The sequence below is a fragment of the Phocoena sinus genome, chromosome 7 (assembly GCF_008692025.1).
Source record: "Phocoena sinus isolate mPhoSin1 chromosome 7, mPhoSin1.pri, whole genome shotgun sequence".
In the NCBI taxonomy this organism is placed as follows: domain Eukaryota; kingdom Metazoa; phylum Chordata; class Mammalia; order Artiodactyla; family Phocoenidae; genus Phocoena; species Phocoena sinus.
Genome location: NC_045769.1, coordinates 11,809,209 through 11,822,551, shown reverse-complemented (window position 1 = coordinate 11,822,551; position 13,343 = coordinate 11,809,209). Strand labels below are relative to the sequence as shown.

General features: G+C 41.2%; 1 protein-coding gene across 7 annotated transcripts in view; it reads left to right on the top strand.

The window, feature by feature from the left end:
- The first annotated feature begins 1,928 nt into the window (after positions 1–1,928).
- RHBDD1 (rhomboid domain containing 1) overlaps positions 1,929–13,343 on the top strand; it is a 127,677-nt gene continuing 116,262 nt past the window's right edge. For 2 of the 7 annotated variants that reach the window (XR_004350631.1, XM_032636658.1), the window contains exons 1-2: positions 1,941–2,064; positions 6,535–6,621. The gene's annotated coding sequence lies outside the window, so the exon portion shown is untranslated. Of the gene's footprint in view, positions 2,065–2,109; positions 2,259–6,534; positions 6,622–13,343 lie in introns of those variants that run through there. The other 5 variants (XM_032636663.1, XM_032636662.1, XM_032636660.1 and 2 more) reach the window with 4 other exon arrangements.

Genomic DNA, 13,343 nt, shown 5'->3' with positions numbered 1-13,343 from the left:
ATTACACAGGTCTCAAATATCATACGTCATGTGCATAATCCTGTTTTTTCTCACAATAAAGATACAAGAGTACTTTTGAGCTTTAGGAATCATTATCTTACAAAGTAATTTAATAATTGCATAACTTTTGTGTTAAAGGACTTCTTCAGGCATTGATCTTTTTGGTATTTTGAAGCCTTGCCTCAGTAGAAGGATCTTGCTGATTGCCACATATGTTAATGTTTAAGATATACAATTATTATCCAAGTGATCTGTTTGTCAGTTTAAATGGGGATTGAGTATGATACGTGTTGATTTCAATAGGCTTTAAAAAATTCTTGTCTGATCAATGAATCATATAGGACAAAAAAGGTCATTTTTTAAAACCTAGACTTTTTCTTTCCTCTTAAATGGGTATGAAATTTTTCACTGATGTCTGAAATTGAATAAAATTGCCTAAGTATACTCTTAATCCCCATATACAAAGACATTTTTATGAGATTACTGTATTGAGACTTCTTGATTTGTGGCTCCCTTAAAATCACGTCTGTATTTGATATATTCATATAAGGACAAGAAAAATGATGCAATTATAGAAAGGTGTAAATGGTGTTAGAGAATGGAAGATAAGGATTAGCATTAATTAAACTGATGCATAATATCATGGATCAGGATAAAAGGGAATCCTTTCTTTTTGAGAAATTACTTTTATTTTTTCTAGGGAAATACACAAAATACTTCTATTGGCAATTCACCTCCACCCTTCAGTTGAATTTCTATTTCCAGAAATGCAGTTTCTCAGTGTCAGCCAAACTTTCTGATCAGCATATTGTTTTCAGAAGAAACGGATAACTTGTAAGGCTCAAGGAACATAGTTGCAAATTGCTAAGATTCTTCTTTATCACTTGAACGTCTGTTATATACTCTGCACGTGAGCCAAATCTTCATTTAAATTCCAAACTCCATAATAAACATTTCCATGAAAAATTCTTGCAATACACAATAACAAAAGATAGTCAAAACTCTTCTGATTCAGGCAGTTTTTGTTTAAGTAGACTATCTAAACACAGCTGCCACAACTTCCAATAAATACAGAGCAGCATAAAACCACCTGCACTTGGTTTCGTCCTTGGAAAAGACGCATCTTCCCCCTAGTTGTTAGAAAATTCCGTACCAAATAAGATAGTTTTCTCATATTGCATGAAATACAGCATTTGACTTAACCTGACTCCTACAACCCAACATAAAACCTGTTTCAGAGCAGAAACAGACCCATAATTAAAATTGCATCAAATGATACGTTCACAGAAATACTTAACACCTAAAGCCTTAAACGGACAGACAGACATAGAAATGCAGCCTCAGACTGAGACTTTGGGTTGTGAAATGTACACCCACGACCTTGTTTTGCAGGCCTGCTTTGTAACCGCGGGTTCCGCCCTGAGATGGGTGATGGGCCGCTCTCCAGCCGTCTGATAACTCATGAAGATTTCTGTCTCTTCCGCCATGCATTTCACAGGTAGTATGTGACTCCTCCATGCAACAGGTCCTGAGCCTGCGGCAGGGCTGGGGCCCGGTAGGGCAGTTTCTCAGTTGCCACGCGGCCCAGCCGCCGCATCTCCATCCCGCGTCCGGTCCCTCGAATGTAGGCCAGGCCGTTCGCTTGCGTTACCCACGGTGGGCAGCCAATAGTTACTTATGGCAGAAGGAATATTATTATCTACGTGTCACTCGGAGCTTGGAGGACGAGTAGAAAGTACAAGCCCTCCACGCCGCCCTCGGCCGCGGTCCTTTCACCGTCGAGCCTCCTCCAAGCCACCGCCACCGCACGCGGTCCTGGGTGCCAGCCCGCGGGGAAAAAAAGAGCGCGGTCGCGCGCAACTGAGCATGCGCCGCTGCCCGCCCGCCCCGCTTTACGGCCCTCCCCACCCTCCACGGGGCCCGTGGGAGCTGCGTCGCGAAATCAACCACGCTCTCTCCCCGCCCCTCAGGCCGCTGGGACCTGGAGCGTCCGGGAGCGGGCGCCCGTGCGTGATGACGCACGTGGTCGCGAAGACGTGGGGACGCAGGCGGGCCGTATAGAGCGTGAGTTTTCGCGTCTGTTCGGCGCCGCTGCTGTCGTCCGTTGCGCGCCGCGTCTCTCGCCTGTTCCCAGGGCCGCGGGCGCTGGCGGCGGCGGCGGCGGCTGCGGCGGCGCTGCGGGAGGCCGTGGGCTTCCCTGGGGCCAGGCGGGGGCGGGGTTGGAGGCGCAGCCTCCGCTCCGTGGGAGCTCTCAACAGGTCCGAGAACGGGGAGGGAGTTTCCCGGAGCGAGTCTAACGGGGGGGTCTCTTCATCTTCACTCCCGTCTTTGCTTGAGGCCGATCGCACAGGGAACGACGTGCCCAGGCCCTGGGTGGATGGCGTTGGCTCTGGCAGGCGCGGGGCGGGGGTGGGGTGGGGTGTGGGGGGTGTGGTTTAAAGGCACGTTGCATCAGCGACAGTTTGTAGTTTCAGTTTCTCTTGGAAGAGTAACTCTGTTTCTCAGAACAAGTGTGTGGCAAACAATCCTAATCCTAATCTAAGTAGTGGTATTTCTCCTAATACGGGACAGGAAATACACTAAAAGTATTTAATCCTTTTCTGTCCAGGCCTTAAAAACTTTTACAAAAACGGATCACATGCTTATATGATTTTCCAAACCGAGCATAAACTCAGTGTTACTGTCAAAATAAATTATTGCATAGTCATGATTGAGTCATCGAGATGGGTTAGTCTCTTTGCAGTGACAGCTGGACTTTGCTCTTTTTTTTTTCCCCCTTTGGAATTGCTCCTTAAAAATCTGTCTTATATCTCACATTTATATGCCACTTTTTGCTGTCCTAATAACCTTTAAATCTAAAAACTTCTAATTTGCTGCTGGTGTGGCAGGGCTTAGGAAAGCAAATAATCTTAGAAGAAGGCAGTGCATTGGGTTCCCAAATTGTTCCAGGGCTACCAGCATCAACGTCAGCGGGGAACTTGTTGGAAATGCAAATTTAGGAGTCTTACCCCAGATTTAGTGAATCAGAAATCTATTTTAACAAGACTTCGAATTGATCCCAAGGCACCTGTGTGCTAAAGTTTGAGAATTACTGGCCATAGTGATAAAGAACAGCCATTGTGAAGTCACAGAATGGAATTTGAATCCAGGTGAAACCTTTCTTAGGTGTAGGACCTGGGACAAATTAGTTAAAGGTTACTTCATAGGACTGAAAGTATTCAGTGTAAAAATGCCGGAAAAGAGTTTAACACACGTGGAAAACAAAGATGAGATGTTATTAAGGAACTTGTTGGAACTGTCTAAAGTAAGTACATAGATTGTGCTGAAAGGATTCTTCCTTGATTTAGATGTGAGTTGTAGTGCACAGATATTGTGCCTCTTTTGCTGCTTAGAGGGCAGTTTATTTTTATGGATTCTCATTATATTGTATACGATTGAGGCTGTCGAATGTAGGATATTCAGTTAATACCAATGCTGTAGTATTTTTAAGAACTGCATTAGTAATTGTGTTAAAGAGCAGTTTTTAATTCTTTGGCCTTTTGGTTTTTTCAGCTTCATTGTACCTTCTTTTGACCCAGAATTTGGTAAAGAAAGTAGAGTGGATAACTGATCAGAGATCAGCCTTAGCCTTAGAGTTGAGAAGTATTATAGAGCAGTGACTTGGAAACGAGAGACAAAACTGAAGATGTTTCTGTCCTTTTTTCCCCATGTGTCGTACAGCTCCACAATAGCAAAGAAGTTCTCATCATATCTACTTACCTGTGTTTTCTGGAAGCATCACAGGAATTAAGTTAGATGTGCCCTCCATCTGCTGTTTTTACAGAATGTCAGCTGCAGTGTTACAGCTTTTTCCTTCCCCTTTTCAGGGGGTTGGTGTTGGGGGGATAAAGAGAAATATTTGGGATTTGAAGCAGCTGACCTAAAGCCTAGACTCATTGTGATGTTGAGAAGAGTCTGTAGCCCCATGGCCGAAACAGCAGGTCACTTTGATTAGAGTCCACTGCTCCCGAGGCCACCCGTGGCTCCTGGGTATTGTGGGTGAGTTTTCAGATAACTGTGAGTCAGTTTGGATATTTATACCCTATAAATAATTTTGTTAATGCTAGATTAACACTGTCCCATCATGAAGTATTCACTTTTCAAAGACCCCATTTTTCTTGTTCACTGTGTCAGAGAGGCTGATCTTTAGCGGTGGTTTTGGGTCAGGCACACACCCTGCTTTGAACCCCACCTCTACTACATACTGATTGTGTCCAGTAGACAAGTTACATCCTCCCAGCCTGAATCTCCTTTCCTATAGAGTAGGAGTCGTGGTGTGTGACCACCTCAGGACAGTGAATAAAATGAAATCAAGTGGAAAGCATGTCTGTTAACGCCGAGAGGCTCAGTAACTGGTGCATGTTGGACAGGGGAGAAAAGGTAGTTATTACCTCAAACCTAGCTTGATCTCATTCATTTCCTCGTAATATTTTTATAAATGTAATTTTATTAATTACTTGACTGTGCTGCTTTTCTTTTTAAGCAAAATGCTGAAGAGCTTTCACAGTATTGTGAATGAGAGAAAGCAAGCACTTTGGAGAAAGTTAAAACTCTAAACCTGGTAGAAAGGCACCATTTTCAGTTCTATCAGCATAACAGAGCAACTTTCATAAATTGTTTTGAGTGTTTACTGGAAGGTCAAGGTCAGCGGGTGATTACTGTTTAAGTATCTACAGTTAGTTAATGGGGACAGTCAGCCACAGAAGGGGGCACTTTGTTACAGGAGATGAGACTTCACTGAAGACATGCACCAAAGAATAAGAAAATGCTGTTATAGCTCTGAAATCATTATTTTTCAATATGGATGCTTAATGATTGGAAAGTGAAGAGTTTTATGTTCCATTTTAAAAAATGATCAAAAAATCTCATATTTCTGTATATAGTGCATATGAATATGTGAGCATGGAAACGACTTGAAAGGTGTCATACTAGGTCATAATTTCGTTTACTTGGCAATGTATTATAATATGGAGGTAGGGACAAATAATCTATACATTTAAGTAAAATTAGGTAAATGCATGTGTATGTAAAAATTCTTTTTAAAAACCATTACAAAGATAGAAACGCCTTAGAAAGATAGATGGCCTTTTATGCTGTAGCTCTAGTCATCTAAGCAGGGGGCCTCAGATTTTTTAGCAGGGGACCCTCTTTAGCAGCATCTTACCTGTAAAGCTCAGGAGCTGAGAGGTTTTAAGAGAAGAGGGGTTGAAGGGCATAGGACCTGCCTGCTGGGAGCCTCCTGCAGTGACACTTCAAGGAGTCCGTGTGACAGGGTGTGAAACCATCTGTGGGGTAGAAATCCTCAGGAGATGAGCTGTACCTAAAAAGTCAGGTGTTGAGAATTCCTGAGTGGGATCCACAAACTTGTTCTGAAGACAACTCCCAGGGTTATCAGCAATGTCAGACATATGTATAGTTTCTCATGTAGAGAAGTGAGAGATTATATTATTTAGAAAAAAAAATCCAGCCTTCAATCCGACCCATATTATATAAAAATAGGGAGGAATCTATGCACATTTTTTGAGAAATCATCTAAGTTTTTACAGTACGCGGGCCTCTCACTGTTGTGGCCTCTCCTGTTGCGGAGCACAGGCTCCGGACGCGCAGGCTCAGCAGCCATGGCTCACAGGCCCAGCTGCTCCACAACATGTGGGATCTTCCTGGACCGGGGCACGAACCCATGTCCCCTGCACTGGCAGGCAGATTCTCAACCACTGCACCACCAGGGAAGCCCAATTTTGTTTGTTTTTAAATCCCTCTAAGCTGTGACAGCTGTTACCACGGTTAAAACTTTAATATTTTAACTGGCTGTTGTTTAGCATTACAAATGACTCAAGGAAAAAGAAACAAGGAGTCAATGGAAATAATATTACTTGTGTTTACTGTCCTTTAGTATTTTGTTGTATGAAAGCAGCTGGTTTGCATTTATATGGTAAAGGGTTTTTCTTAAAGAGTTAATTTTTAGTTAATAGTGAGCTTTCATAAGAAAAACAATTTCAAATGCTAAGTATTAGCTAGATTGTTTTTAATAGCGATAGTAGTAATATCACATTGTCCTTTTTCACACATTGAGGAGGGTTTCCTGGTGACAGCTGGAGCATGGGGGAGGGGGAGTCACTTTCAATCAACCAGCTGCTCTCTGCAATATCATGATGGTGATATTTCAAAGCCTGTGGATAATTCTGGCTGTATTCAGAAGAGATAATGTATCAAATTTCTGGGAAGCAATAGATAGTGTGCAAGAGCCCTTTGGAATCTAGCTGGTAGCCAACTAACAATGTGTACATTCAGGTTTGCATGTTGGTATTATTTACCATCTCGTTTCTTGGACATTGTTACATGAGCATCATAATTATAAAGCAATAAAGTCTAGTTCCATGGGGACAAAAGGCTCATTAGTTTATGGAGAGGAAGGGAGAATGGAAAACAAACTTTGGGGATTGCTGTGTGCTTTTACATAATATGCTATTTCATTTCTTCTTCTGATGACTCCAGGAAGTAAGTGGAGTTTTCATCATCCATGGATAAGGAAACTGAAGCTCAGCAGGACTGATTATGTGATTTGCCCAAGGCCACGTGCTAGTAAGTGATGGCATCCAGACTTGACCCCATATCTAGCTTCAGATCCAGGAATGTTGTCATTACACCAACAGCTGTTTCTCCACAGTGTTCACTTGCTTATGCATTTTTTTTTTTTTTTAATTTATTTATTTATTTTGGCTGCACTGGATCTTAGTTGCAGCATGCGGAACCTAGTACCCCCGACCAGGGATTGAACCCAGGCCCCCTGCCTTGGGAGCACGGAGTCTTACCCACTGGACCACCAGGGAAGTCCCACTTATGCATTTTTAATCCAAAGTCACAATATCAGGATAGTATGAATGAAAGTTAGATACATATTACAATGACTTCAGTTTTATATAAATAATATATAAGGGTGTGTGTGTGTTGGCAGCCACTTCTAATTTTGGAATTTTTTCTCTTGAAAGTCCCTTGGGCAACACTGTTAAAGAAATTTTGCTGTGTTTTTTATATTACAGATACCAGAAATTTTCAAGGATGTGTATTTTAATGAGTCAGTTGTGATGCTGAGCTTGAACAGATGTAGGAATAAATAGTGTGTGCTGCTCATGTAGTAGAAGTTCCTTCACATGGAAGTATTCAGGGCTTCCTCTTTCTCTTTCCAAGGAATGTTAATTTTGTATTAATAAGGGACCTTTTTGCTTTCTAGATGTTCAGCCTGTGGCAGACCTTTGAGATGCTGTTTGTATACCCTCCATGTTTTGGTTCTCCTGTTAGCTAGAGTGTTGTATGTACTCTGAAAAATGAGAGTTGGTGATGCTTGAAATAAACTAGGATCTGCTGCCAGCCCTTGGCAAATTCCCTAGTATCTGTGTGGGATTATTTGACTACAAACAACAGAAATTAAGTTAACTAAGTTATCCAGATAACTTATTCAAGAACAAGAGGTTTATTGGAAGTATATGGATGAGCTCGGAAAATCTACAGAAAAACCAAACCACAGGACTGCAGCCAGATGAGCTCTTGAGGCTTGGGTAGACTTTGATAGATCTGGAAAATTCTTTAAGTTAATGTTCTGAGTATCAGATGCAGAATTTGTTGGTCTTAGTGTCTCTGCAAAAGTGTTAGATTCCAGGAAGAGAGTTATTATTCCAGTCTCGGTCACTGTTACCCTTGAATCAGTGTAGGAAAGGCATCCTGGATTTCTGGTCCCCCCCCCACCCCGCCCCGGACCACATCCAATGGGGGTGAGAGGCGTCTCTTACCTGTTACTGAAAGAATGAGGTGTTAATGCTGGGCAGAGAAAAAGAAAGGAAACAAAGCCCAAGCCGTCCCCACCACCTGGTAATTAGTGGACATCCTGTGTGCTTGTGGAACGTGCACAGCTCTGACGCCTAGCATGCTTCTCCCCTCTTGGCCAGTTCTTGTGTTGGGAGGATTTCAGTTACGTAAATAGTTCACTAACGTTTCTTACATGAGTTAGTTTAAATGGGGTTATGGCTATCACTTTTTCATTGACTTTAGGTAGACAAACAAAGAAATCTGGTGTGGAGCGAACCTCAGAATAGAATTACTTAAATCTTCTTGAAGGGAGTGATGGTGGGATGCTGGCATTGCTGCTCCCTGTACGTCTCCTAGTTTAAGGACCTACGTCTGCAGGGCTGTCAGTTGGAGAACTTTAATGAGCCCTCGTTAAACTAAAACTTGTAGCCCGTGAGAGAAGGAACCAGCTTATGACTGATATTGGAAATCATAAGCGGTGATGGATCAGAATTGGAGTTGGCACTAATTCACCTCACTGTGGAGCAAAAGTCAAGATTATATACAAAATCCAGTATTCCATTTTTCACGTATAAAGATAATCTAATCATTTCTGTTAAGACTATAACCCTTTAAAAAGGAGGGAAAAATAAAAAATTTTGCCATCTGACATATAGTTTTTTTAATCCTAGAATGGAGGCTCATTAAATTCTCAAATGTAATGGTCATTTAAAGATAATGTTGACAAAAACTCTGATTTGAGATTTTATTACAAAATTTATCTTAGTTAAAAAAAATCGTTTCTATTTTCATGTGCCTTCCACACACCCCATCATACTGTTTTTTTAAAATGTATGTGTAATTGAATCACATGATGCAGTTTAAAAATGTAGGATCAGAGCCCAGAAAAATGCTAATTGGTTACTAAGTTATAAAGACACTTTAAAGCTATTTAAAATTTTTAATCTTAAGCCTTATTTTATGTGTTGATATGCATTAAAAACAGTATCATTTCCCAATTTATGATTTTATATATATAATCTCATTTAATCCTCACAACACTGAATATTGCTGCATTATCTCCTCGTACAGGTGAGGAACCAGTAGTTAAATAACTTTCCTAAGGTCCCATGGCTGGCGTATTGTGGAGCTCTTACCAAAGTCCATGACCTTAATTACTGACCTCTACTGCAAACGTTAATATTGCTAGCCCTGTGTATCATTTTGACAAAAAGCACTGTGACGTTTCTTTTTCCAGAATCTGTCTGTTTACCCCAAGTTCCCTGACAACTTCTTTATGTTTGGAAACTGTTCAAATGTGTTGTGTTATCCATCATCTCGTGCTTCTGTTTGCTGTGAGTATGGCAATAGCTCCTGTATTGCAGTGTGCCCTGTGAAGCCTTTTGTCATTTATGTCTTAAAGCAGTCTGACAGCCTCTCATGTTGAATTCAGCCAGGTTGCTTTTCATTTAACAAAGCTAAGTGTTGCTTTCTAGGTGAAAAATAATTAAATGCTTTTAAAGATGTATTTGATTAACAGGAGGCTGATCTGTGTAAATTAATTATAACTGTAATGATGTCATAGCCTTGTCTTTTGTTATTAACGCGATAATTGACCAGAAGCTTGGAAGCTTATTGTAACTGACAGCGGTTTGACCTTGTATGCTGTCTAGAAGTGAAACATGCACAATGCATGTAAATGCAGTTGGTTTTTTGAGCTTCATGTGTTGTCAGAGCATCTGATCTTGGGTTCTTACTTCACTCTTCCCTTACTTCTTTGCTGAAATTGTTACACTCGAACTGAATATTGTACTGATATCTCTTACTAAAAGCATCTGACCAAACACAGATGTTGTCTGTGTCCTTGAATAACTATAATCAGACACGAAACCTTGGCACATTTAGGACATAAAGTCAAGTAAACAAATGCCAAAATTAAATGAACCTTGGTTTTAAATTCCATGTGAAGGAAGGTAAAACAACTTTTGGTAGAGAAGACATAAAGGGAAAAATAGTGGGCATATTTGCTAGGTTGAAAGAGAATTTTTCCCTTTTATTCTAATTTACCCAAGAAAGTTCAGAGAATGTGGTGTTTAAATATTTGAGTGATGAGAGCTTCTAACTTGGGTGATTTTGGTTAAAGAATGGGATGGTAGGAATAAAGCACAAAGTGGATGTGGGATAACAATGGCTAATGAGCAGCAGTCCCTGGGTGCAGGCTGTCCTCCCTCCCACATGCTTTAGACTAGAGGAAGAGTCAGCTCTGCCAGAAGTGACATAGGCATTCCTAAAACCACCATACTATGTGAAATCACGCAATAAAAACCATAGAGCTATGGTGCAAAGGGTGTTAGGAGCAAAACACTCAAAAAGGTTGTCAGTGGCACATTACAAAAGAAAAAGATAGGAACCTAATAAAATGACAGCACGGTTTTACACCTGTTAAATGCTTAAGAAATGCAGAAGTACATAAGAAATATGGCACTTTACCTTCAAAAAGTCCTGAACTTTGCTTTCAGAAGCGATTGTCAGAAGGACTGCAGCTTGTGAATTATTGTCAAGTGGTGGAAGAAGGGTTATCTGGATTGGATGTCAAGTCATAATTGCAGATGTGGATGGGTGGAACTCATAAAATACTCAGCGAACTGAGGTAGCTGGTAGGTGTTTGAGGTGTGCAAATGTGTACATTTGGTGAATTTCTATGCAGCTTACTTTAGCTGGGTGCAGTTTGCTGCCTTCACCTGGTGCTTGTTGCTGATGAAATTGTGCAAAATCAGATGCAAAATTTGCATCGTGCTCCAATTGTTCCTTGATATATATTGATTGCATTTGAACAAATTTGCTTGTTTCAAAACAAGCACTATAGCAGAACTGACCGGCCTAATGAACTTAAACTTCCCTAAGCATATTTCACATATTTCCTGTCTCTGTGCTAGCAGCACATGCATGCTATTTCCTCTCTTTAAAATACGTTTCCTCCTCTTAATTACTTTCTTTCAAAGTCTGGTGCAGGTGAGGAAGCTTCTCTGAGGTATTCTCTGAATTGAATTAACTTAACATTTTTTATATTGGCACATATTTGTACATTATTTGCCCATTTCTAGGTAATGTCGGTTCTAGAAATGACTTAAGACAGAAGTTGGTAGTAAAGGGGGAAAAATTAGCAACCAAATGGCTGAGCAGCTCTCAACAGAAGAAAGCATACGTGTTTATTAGGTGAAATTAAGTTTTTCTAGCACTGATGGGATTTTGCACAAGGAACAGTAAAGTTGGAAGAGTGTTTTACAGCAATGTGAAAATGATTACTCTGTGGCAGTCCCTTGGGTGAGTGAGACCTATGTCAAGGCCTAATATGAAGGTGCATTTCTGCAAAAGTCATTCTTCAAAGGCAAAGTGACGTGATCTGACCATGCAACATTTGGAGATTTGGCAAAACACAGGGCTAAAAGTTGGGAAAGTGTTCCATTATACCAGTAATTCTTAAAAGGTAGAAAAGATGTTTTTGCCTCTCTGTGGCTTCCTTCTCAGATTAAACCTTACTTTGCAGGATGGGGCCTGGGGGTGAAAGCATGCCAAGCAGGGCACACTTCACATCCTCCCGCCATATCCCTTTCTTTCCGGAGTTCTTGCCAGGCAGATGCCTGGTCCTGGGGGGAAAAAGTCAGAGAAGGCACAGGGGCTTCTGTTCCTCAGCTTCTCTATTTGTATAGAGTATATCCCCAAATGAGAAAAGTGACGTTTGGATTATTGTTACTTTTTCGTTTTTAATTTGATTTTAAAAACAGATTTTTGTTGTTGTTTTTAAAGCTATGACCATGATAACAGTTACCAAAAGAAGCTGGGTATTTGAACATTGCTTTGTACTCTTAAATATAGATCTACAAGTTAAGTTGTATCAAGAAACAATTACATTTGGTAGAGTAAAAGTTTTATGTTCTGAGATTTTCTACATTTGAAATATTTCAAAATGCATATACATTTTGGTGTGTTTAATGGAAGTCACCAACTGCACTTTCTTAGGAAAGACAGTTCTTTATGCTCAAATAATGTCTTTCCTAATTCTTCTGGTGGTTGAAGTGTCATATCTCTTATTAAGAGACCATAGGAGTGACTTCCTGTTTCACCTCTGACATGTAAAGAGCTTGGAGGTCATCATCCAACAAGAAGAACCTTGAACAAACTGAAAATCAGTGACTTTTCTTAGATCCATCAGAGAATTGAGGTCACAGGGCAAACTATCACACCCAAATCTGGAGATACAAGCTCATTTTGAGAATCACAGCCTAAGACCGTGCACACAGTGGCAGTGCCCAGTGATGAGTAACTCAAAGAGATGGTTAGAACTTGGGCTTATATAGCATCTTAACAAAATAACAATACTTTTTTTTTTTTTTTTTTTTGGCTCTATTGGGTTTTCATTGCTGCACGCAGGCTTTCTCTAGTTGTGGTGAGCTGGGGCTGCTCTTCATTGCAGTGCGCGGGCTTCTCATTGCGGTGGCTTCTTGTTTCAGAGCACAGACCCTAGGCGCACAGGCTTCAGCATTTGTGGCACACAGGCTCAGTAGTTGTGGCTTGTGGGCTCTAGAGCACGTGCTCTAGCGCGCAGGCTCAGTAGCTGTGGTGCATGGGCTTAGCTGCTCCATGGCATGTGGGATATTCCTGGACCAGGGCTCGAGCCCGTGTCCCCTGCATTGGCAGGCAGATTCTTAACCACTGCACCACCAGGGAAGCCTGAACAATACATTTTTAGAGAAGTGACAAGGCAAAGGAAAAGGACTTTGAGTTTCTAGGGCAGCAAATGGTAGGAAGGCAAATAGGTGGGGGAACTAATGGAAGATTAGGGCTAGTTAGTAAAGTTTGTTGTGTAGATTTTTTTGGAGCCAGTTGTAAGGTTTTCTCTGGTGATTAACTTTTGTCATACCTGGTAGGGGGAGGGGGGAACACCTTCACAAATTCATGTCCTGCTTTTAAGCAGATGGGGGGAAGCAGAGAGCTTTAGTTGTATCTGCTTTTTCTTAATTGCATTCAGCTCAAGATAATCCTTATGCCAAGTGGCATATTTGGTGTTGCACATTCTGCTACCCTACAATCAGCTTAGCTGGAACTGAACCCCTGATGGCAGTAACTCGTTGGAACCCTTTAACAGTAGTTTTGACAAACAGCTGGAGTGTGAGTGTAGGCTGTCTTGAGAGTTGAAAACTCGCAGCTTTTCTGCAGACAGACCTGACTCACAACTTCATTTTAAGAACAAGGACTCTGGAGCCAGATTATCTTGGTTAAAATCCCCACTCATCTGTAAGATGAGGAAATAATACCTGCCTCATAGAGTTCAGAGGGTTGAATGGGATATGCCAGATGACAAAACTAAAACGATTTAGTAATGAGTTTGATATCCTTTATTCAAAGGAAAGCAGTCCATAGATTGGGGGAGTAGAGCGCTTCACAAGCAGTGGAGCATTCTTCCCAGGGGATTTTGGGCCAGAGTGAGTTTTATAGACTGTTAGAAAAGTCAACGAAAAAAA